Below are 8,923 nucleotides of genomic sequence, written 5' to 3'. Positions count from 1 at the left end.
CTGACAATGATCTTTTTACCATTTCTATGGATTTGCCATTTTCAGAATGCTACATAAATGGGATTATATAAGATTTTGTGTTTAATTTCTATCTTAGCTTTGGAGATTTATTAATATTTTTATATGCATTATACTTTGTGTCTTTTATTGCTAAGTTGCATTCCACTGTATAGATGTTCCACAATTTTTTTTATCTACTCACTTTTCACCAGTTGATGAATTTTTGAGTTCCAGTTTGGAGGCTATTATAAATAGATCTTCTATAAACCTTCTCCTACAGATATTTTTATAGACATATGCTTTTCTTTCTCTTAGGTCAATATTAGGGATGTGAGTTCTGGTTCATACAGAAGTTTATTTGTTTGTTTGTTTTTATAAGAAATAACAAAGATATTTTTGAAAGTGGTTGTCTGATTTTATAATCCTACCAACAATGTAGGAAAGTTCTAGTTGCTCCTTGTGCTTTAGCTGTTCTAGTAGTGCATAGATGTATCTCATTGTATTTTTAATCTTTATTCTTAATGTTATATACATTCAGTAGGATACACCTCATATGAATTTAGTTTCATTTTTTTACATGATGTTTAGAGTGTTCTTGATCTGAAGATTTATGTCTGTCTTGAGTTTGGAAATTTCTCAGGTACTATTTTTTCAATAATTGTTTCTCTACTATTCCTCCATTATCTCCTGTTAGAATACTTATTGGACACATAGTAAAGCTTTGCAGCCTGTCATCTGCTCTTTTTCAATAAATATCAACCCTTAAATCCTCTATTTATCTTCTTTATAATAAATCTCTTTGTTTCTAAGTTCTACTTTTGGGGTAAATTTCTTGATATTATCTTTAAGTGTACTAATTCTCTTTTTTTTGTCTATTATGTCTTATTGTGAATTTTATTCAATTTATTGTGTTTTTAAAAATAACTTCATTTTTAATTTCTGTAAGTTCTATGATTCTCATATTTACCTGGCTTTTTTTCTTTTATTTCTGTCTCCTTTTGTTCAGATTTCTTTTTCTTTTCCTTTTTTATCTTTATCTTTTATTTGGCTACAGCGTTTACATATCAGAAGACATTAAAGGAACAGCAATTGTCAGCTTTATGACACAAAATTTAAGTACTGTATTACTGGGACAAATTTTTCTTTCTCTTTTTATGTTTACTACAAGCCCATAGAAAGTACAAACACCCAAAGATGGCAAAACCAGGTAGGTTTGCATAAGTTAATTTATGTATCAGTTAAGATATTTTCAAACAAGTACTTATTCTAGTATTAATGAAACTATACTGCTGAGGATATATGTACTTTAAGAAACTAAAAATGAAATTGATAATGACCATTGAAAATGGTCAGTCCTATCCACTAGTCTAAATCAATATTTGAAAATTTTCAGCTCTTTTTCTTCTTTAAAGAAAACTATGATATCTTTGTTAGACTGTTAGCTCTAAGTTAATTTCATCTGGGATGGATTCCTTTAATTGTTGACTTTATTGTTGTTGTTCTTGGATACACACAGGCACACACACACACACACACACACACACAAGTGTATGTATTTTGAAATTTTACTTTGCATTTCTATCTCACTCTACTTCTGTGCTCACCTCTGCTTAGCTGGTGGTCGTGTGGTTGCCTCTTCCAAATCTCTAGGCTAAAATAGAGTTTTATAATAGAACTTGGAGTCATCAGTACATGTTGATTTGACAGTACTGCAGATCTGTTCCTCAAGCCACCTAATAACTTGCTTTTTTTCCACAGTCAAGGAGCTGTGCCTCTCTGCTTAGGCCTGAAGCTCCATATGTACTGTGACCAAAGCAGCAGATACAACAGTGTTTTTTCATTTTCCTTTTAGGAGGTGAGTTCCACCCCAGGCCCTAGCCTTGATCAGTGGATGTCATTTCAGTTCTCCATCTTGCGTGCCATATTGTTGTCTCTGTTAGCCTTCAGAAACAAAATCCTAGCTACTAGTGCTTACTTTTGGATTTAGAGTCTAGCAGAACTTCTGGCATTTCCCTTCTGTTTCTCATCCATGGAGACCTATCTCATGTTTGAGTTTGACTACATCTTTTTGGTTTTCTCTCCTAATGTTTTTACGTATTATTGATTCATTTTTGGTGCTACAGGGGTACACCAAAGCCTAAATTTACAGTGTTACCTTGACTGTAAATCTCTGAACATTCTTTCAAAGCCTAGTGCTTCATGCTTGCTCTACACCAGAAAAATGCATGAGAAAGCACACTTGGAAAGATTCTCTCTGCTTACATGACACTTTCAACTGATAGGAAAAGTTTTTCTGTCCAACCTTTATGTGGAAAGGAGATCATACATTGAGTAGAAAGGTAAGGTTGCATAATATTTCAAAGTTTTCCTTGTTCTCAGTAAAAGTTTTATTTTATGGCATCATTATTGTGGCCATTCATTTGTGTAGCTCTGGAAATTCTAAAAATGTCAGGTATGTTCATAGAAAATTATACTCTAAAGTTAAAGGAACTGATTATCCAATCCTCAGGGTAATCTACTATAGGTCTCCATAGTAATGTTGAACTGCGCAGCAGTTACCTCCTATTTTTTTTTTCAGTTTACTTATAGTTCAACCCTTCAATTATTTGTGCTATATTTTTAAGTTCTATTTTTTTCTCTTTCTTTTACTAATTTTTTATTATTTGTAAATATAAGAAGTTTAGCTTGTGGGCCTAAAAATAAGGATCCCTTTATATTAACCAAAATGTGCCATTAATTAGGAAATTAATGTCACTTTAATTCTCATTTTCTCACGCGTAAAATAAGACATACTGGTTTTCTATTACTGCTGTATCAAACTATCACAAATATACTGCCTTAAAACAACACAAATTTATTATTTTTACAGTTCTGGAGGTCTAAGTCCAAAATGGGTCTGACCGGGCTAAGGTGTTAGCATGACCATATTCCTTCTGGAGGCTCTAAAGGACATTTTCTTGCCTTTTCCATCTTCTAGAAGCTGCCTGCATTATTTGGAGTCCCTTCCTCCATTTTCAAAACCAGCAGCATAATATTTTCAAATCTCTCTGTGATTCCGTCTTTTCTATCTCCCTCTTCCACTTACAAGCATTCTCATGATTACATTGGGCCCACCTAGATCATGCAGGATAATCTCCACACCACAAGTTCATCTGAATAGCAACCTTAATTCCATCTGCAACCTTAATTCCTCTTAGCCACATAACTTAATTTATTCACAGGTTCTGGGGATTAGGATATGGAGTTCTTTGGGGAAGCATTATTTTGTTAATCACAGAAAGTATTATCATTTCAAGTCAGAGGGAAAATAAATTATAGATGATATTGAAATAAGTGGGCTAGCTACTTGAAAAATCAGAAATAGGGCTATTCATTTTAAAATCAAAATAGCTAAATCAAAGGCTTAAGTTTTATTAAACAAAATCATAAATGTATAAGAAGAAAACATGAATGAGGTAGATATTTTAAAGAATATCATGAAAATTAGAAGTCACTAAATGAGCAAATCTAAAGTTACTGTATAAGCATGTATATAGAAAAATTGTCTTAGATACACTAAATAGTAGTAGGCAATATCTGGAAAAAATTTTGACACATTCTCTAACTGAAGGGCTAGTCTCTGATATAAAAAGAGCCCTTAAATCAATGGGAAAAGGGCAAACAACCCACGAGAAAAACAGAAGTGGACAAATACATAGAAGAATCAATAGAAATATGAATAGATACCAAACATATAATTTTTTCTTTTACTTTGAATATGTTTGATTTTATAATTCAGAAACAAATTTTTAATGTAGGTTTTATACTAATCCTGTTCTATCAAAGATTCTAAATTTTGTAAGTGCTTTGTGAGATTGCTATTCATATCAGTATAAAACAATAGTATGTAAGTACTGAATAATGCATAAGAAGTTTAACTACAAAAATTATTAGAAGTTTTTGTATCTTGCCAAAGTTACAGAACTATTTTTTTTTCCATTGGATACATTAAAATATAAAAACAGCTATCCCAGTGATTACTTTCCACTAGTAATTCAGAAGGTAGCCTCATTATCATATATTAACATTTTAAACTGTAAACCAGGATTAGAGTGAGGATTTTTTTTATACTTTTAGAAAACTACTTAAAATTAAAAATTAAATTTTTTTTCCTTGTTAGCTAGTCAATGAGAATATTATCACAATGGTTTTGTAGGTACTCAATTGTTAACATTTGGTGAAATACTTTTGATTAAGTTCTCTGTACCTTATTTGCAATTTGCTTTGTTTTTTATGCAGTGAAAAAACGCAAATGTTTCTCATGGGAACTTTCATATTCAAGGTCATAAAAATATTCTCAGATCCTATGGGATTTATTGTGAACATTAAACTTCTCTTAATTTTATCATGTTTGTGTGGTCAAAGTGGGATCTATTTAAATAATTCCATGCTTTTGACAAGGGAGTTTATAGTTTTATTACTTTTACCAAGTCAAATGCTATCATAAAAGTAATAGCTTTTTTTTTTTTAAACCAAGACAGATAAAACAATAATAGCTTTCAGGTTTCATAAAAGGAATATATTCTTGAAAGTAATTACTTCAGTTCCAAAACAGAGAGAATGATCTAAAATGATAATGCAAAATAATTTTATTTTCATGATCCTATATTGCTCTTTTAGCATTACCATTTTGGTTTAAATTCTTGAACACAATTCATTTGATATGCTTGTTTTGTAGATGTTTTTGCCTCTGGAGGATTTTTCAGAATATTGCATCAGCTTGTGTTTTGCAGTTCTCACATCTGAATTTGAAAAGAGGTTCCCAAAGAGATTATAGCTAAGGGACACCTCATTATTTATACATACTTGGTTTGAATATATGCCCTAGGATTGAATGTATTTATCATCATCCCTTTTCTGACCCCTAGTTATTAAGATAGGTTGGTATTTTCCACAGTCATCATTTTTAGTTACTGAAAGAGAAATCATACATATATTTTTTAAAGGTACATCTATCATATCAGAAATGCAACTGATTCTATCTTCATTGAAACTGTAATTAAAAGAGAATAGTAGTGTGACTTGTGCTTATATATTTATACAATCACACACACACTATATTATTTCTTTTTTTTTTTTAATGTTGATCTTTATTTTTTGAGACAGAGAGAGACAGAGCATGAGCAGGGGAGAAGCAGAGACAGAGGGAGACACAGAATCTGAAGCAGGCTCCAGGCTCTGAGCTGTCAGCACAGAGCCTGATGTGGGGCTCGAACTCCTCAACTGCGAGATCATGACCCGAGCTGAAGTCAGACGCTCAACTGACTGAGCCACCCAGGCGCCCCTTTATTATTTCTATTTCTTAAAAATAGCTGGAGTATTTTAGTACATAGCTTTTCACAATTTTCTAATTAGACATCAACACAAATGAATTACTCTTCTGTAGATGTTGCATAGATCCTATCTGCTCTACAAACAGATGTCTGTGTCTATAGTCTTCAAATTGTCAATGATAATAGTAAAATAGCATATTACAGATGCAAAACATATTACAGATGTCCTCTTTGCCTCTGGAAACACCTCATTTATTTGTTTTCTTATAGTTTTTTTTTGAAACACCTCTATTTTTTTAAAGATTATTTTATTTTGTTTTTGAGAGAGAGAGAAAGAGAGCATGCACACGGGAGGGGGAGAGAGAGAGAAAATCCCAAGTAGGCTCCACACTGTCAGTGCGGAGCCAATGCAGGGCTTGAACTTATGAATCATGAGATCACGACCTGAGCCAAAATCAAGAGTTGGAGGCTTAAGTGACTGAGCCACCCAGGCACCCCCTGGAAACACCTCTATTTAATTATTTAATATTCCATAAATCTTCTAATCATCTAGGTTTTCTCAACTGATCTAAATGTGTTTGGAGGATGATCAGGGCTTTACGAATTAATGATCTTTTAGGTGTTTTAAAAGCTGTTTCTATTTCTATTTAATAGATATTTCTGTTTTCACTGTAGCCTGGCTTATATTTTGTATTTGTTCTATTAAAAAAAAAAAGTTGTGTGTGTGTGTGTGTGTGTGTGTGTGTGTGTGTTAACTATGGTTTAGGTCCAGAGGCAAAATTCCGAAGTTCACACAAATATTGATTTTTCAAACTATGAGTTACATTGTAGTAGTCACTTATTCATGAAAATTACATTTAAAAGAGTTTTGCAGTGAAAACTACAAAGTAGAAAATCTTCCACATTTCCCCTGGCCAGTTCAATACTGAGTGATTTGAACACAGATGTTTTAAATATCAGTTGGTCAGATTCTAATAGGGAACTTATTTCATCTACAGTCTTATAACTCACCGAAGTCCACTTTATATAACACTTTCCCCTCTTATTCTGATAATAACTAAAGCTTTCTCTCATTTGAGAAATTGCTGCACCAGTTTTTCTTCACAACGTGTAAGTAAGGAGGGATTCCTGCGGGACCAAGTCTCCTTTGGTATATGGGAAGTGTCAGGTAATTCTGGCTGAGGATCTGCTGATTTTGCTGGAACTGCTCTGCAGTTTTAGATTGGCTTTTTGCCTTACTAGTCTCCTCAAGACTGCTGGTCTAAGACAATTTTTGAAAGAACCAGCTTTCTTGTAGGCTGCCCATATAAATCAGGAAAGTGGAGGTGGAGTTTTATAGACATAGTGGGAGAAGTGACATTGAAAGACAAGTAGACATTTCCAGGTATACCTGAAAATTCTCTGGCATAGGGTCACCGGTATGAGTATCTAGCTCTATGGATGTATATGAGACTTCAAAAAAGGTCAGTTGCTGTCACAACTCTACCAAGAGGTAGAGGCGTTTGGTGAGAAAAAGTCTGGTTACGGAAAAATGATTTATTTTATTTTTTTCCTAATGAATTCACTTTGTATCCATGAAAGATTTAACAGCTCTTTTCTCACTTGAAAGCCATGATAGATAATAAAGGTTGCAGGCCTGTCTCAGAGACCACAAAAAGATGATGGCTAAGGAAATTGAACAATAGGTCATCCCAATGATTCTCAACTAATGTGAAATCCTAGCAGTGCAGAGTGCTGTAGAGAAGTACAGCTGAGAAACTGGGGGCCATAAATGTTCCTGGAGCCTCTCAGGCAGGGCACATCTCCTCGCTGCCCAGACTAATTAGGCCAACTTTTCATTGGATGCCAAAGTCTTTATTGCATTTATCATAACTGTGCTAACTACTATTATAATTAAATAAATGCGATGTATTTCTTTCTTATTAGATAGTAAATTCCTCGAGGGCAGAGAATATGATTGTCTTACTGCTACAAACCCAGTGACAGGCAAATAGTTGAGTCAATATATTCTTTTTTAATGAATTAGTCATAGTAAAATGGATGGAAACAAAACTGTCCTGCAGCTTCTTCAAGTCTTTCTTGAAGTGGAATATAACTTATTTTCTACCCTCTTGTTCTCCAAATCTGCTTTTCTTCTTATATTCATTAATACAGTGAATGACATTATCACTTCTCCCAAATTAGAAAATACAGAGCCATCTCACATTCCTCTCTCTTCCTGAATCTATGTATAATGGACTTTCTGATTTTTTCATTTTGTTAAGGCTGTGTCTAGATTATGATTCTCCTCCCTTCATAATGCCATGATCTTGATCTAGGTTTTTATTTTCTATTATCTGAATTATTGCAAAGACCACTTAATGGAACTCTAAGCCACTGATTTCCACCATTTAAATCTATACAATACCATTGGTGATATCTTCCAAAACACCAGTGTGTGAACACCTTTCTGCTTATAATTTCTCATTGGCTCTATATTAACTAAAAAATGATCTGATGTTACTTAAAGAGAAGTCTTCAATGGGAGTAATACTACTCCCTATATCTGCAAATTTATGAATGCCTTTTTGGTTGTCACATGATTTGGGAGTACTATTAACTTTTATCGGGCCAGGGAAGCTAAATGGCCTATAATGCATGGACACTCTTGCTTAATGCAAAATTATTTCATATCTTGCACAGTGTTTCCAGAGAAATTCATGTAAGTGGAAAGCCTGTTTAGGCATCTAAAAAGTGGTTTTACAGAAATGGAAGTATTGTGCAAATTGAGGGAAGTATGTACTTAGGTTTTGTTCAGAACCTTACAAAAGTTGTTTGCCATTTTGGAGAATCGTGTTATTGATGGCGGATGCTGTTTGGGTATTTGAGTTGCCAAAAATGCATCCACATTTCTGGCTGTCACATTTATGGTGAGTCTATATATAGATGCAAGCATTTGACTACTTCATATTTTCTAGTGTAGTCGTGTCTGAGCACTGACATATTGAAATACATATTATTTTATTATAAATTACTTTCCTTTTATTTCTTTTAGATCTGACATTAAAATATTATATTGACTTTTTTGAACTATGTGTAGGTTGGTAAGAATTATTTGGTTTAAAGTTATATATGAAGCAAGATCTCAGATTTATTCCCACCATGCTCAGGTAATCAAAGAAAATGGAATTTCTTTATTTTGTTTAGGGCTGATTTGATAAGCCCTCACTTACTGTGTGGTGGGTAAGAGAAAATCTAAATTTTAATCTAAACCTGTAAATGTAATCCAGCAAAATAATTTTAAACATCCCTTTGGATAAAATGTGTAGTGTTTTGTAGAGTGCTTGGTCTCTGAGATTTCTTCTCCCTCCACCATTACTCTCTAAGAGTATCTAGGCTGGGAAGAAAGGGTGGTGCAGCTCACAGGACTTCTCGGTGGTGAGGGGGGTTCCTTGTTCCCTATCTAGATGACCTCATCCTGCCTGTTGGCTTTTAATATGATCTATATGCGACAGATAATCTGTAGACTAACCTCTCATCTCCAACCCTATATTGTCCTGCTCTGAACTTGTATATCTATCTCCCAACTTTGTATCTCCACTTGGATGTCTAACTGGTATCTCAAACTTAAC

The sequence above is a fragment of the Panthera uncia genome, chromosome B1, assembly GCF_023721935.1.
Source record: "Panthera uncia isolate 11264 chromosome B1, Puncia_PCG_1.0, whole genome shotgun sequence".
Classification (NCBI taxonomy): domain Eukaryota; kingdom Metazoa; phylum Chordata; class Mammalia; order Carnivora; family Felidae; genus Panthera; species Panthera uncia.
This window is presented reverse-complemented; position numbering follows the sequence as displayed.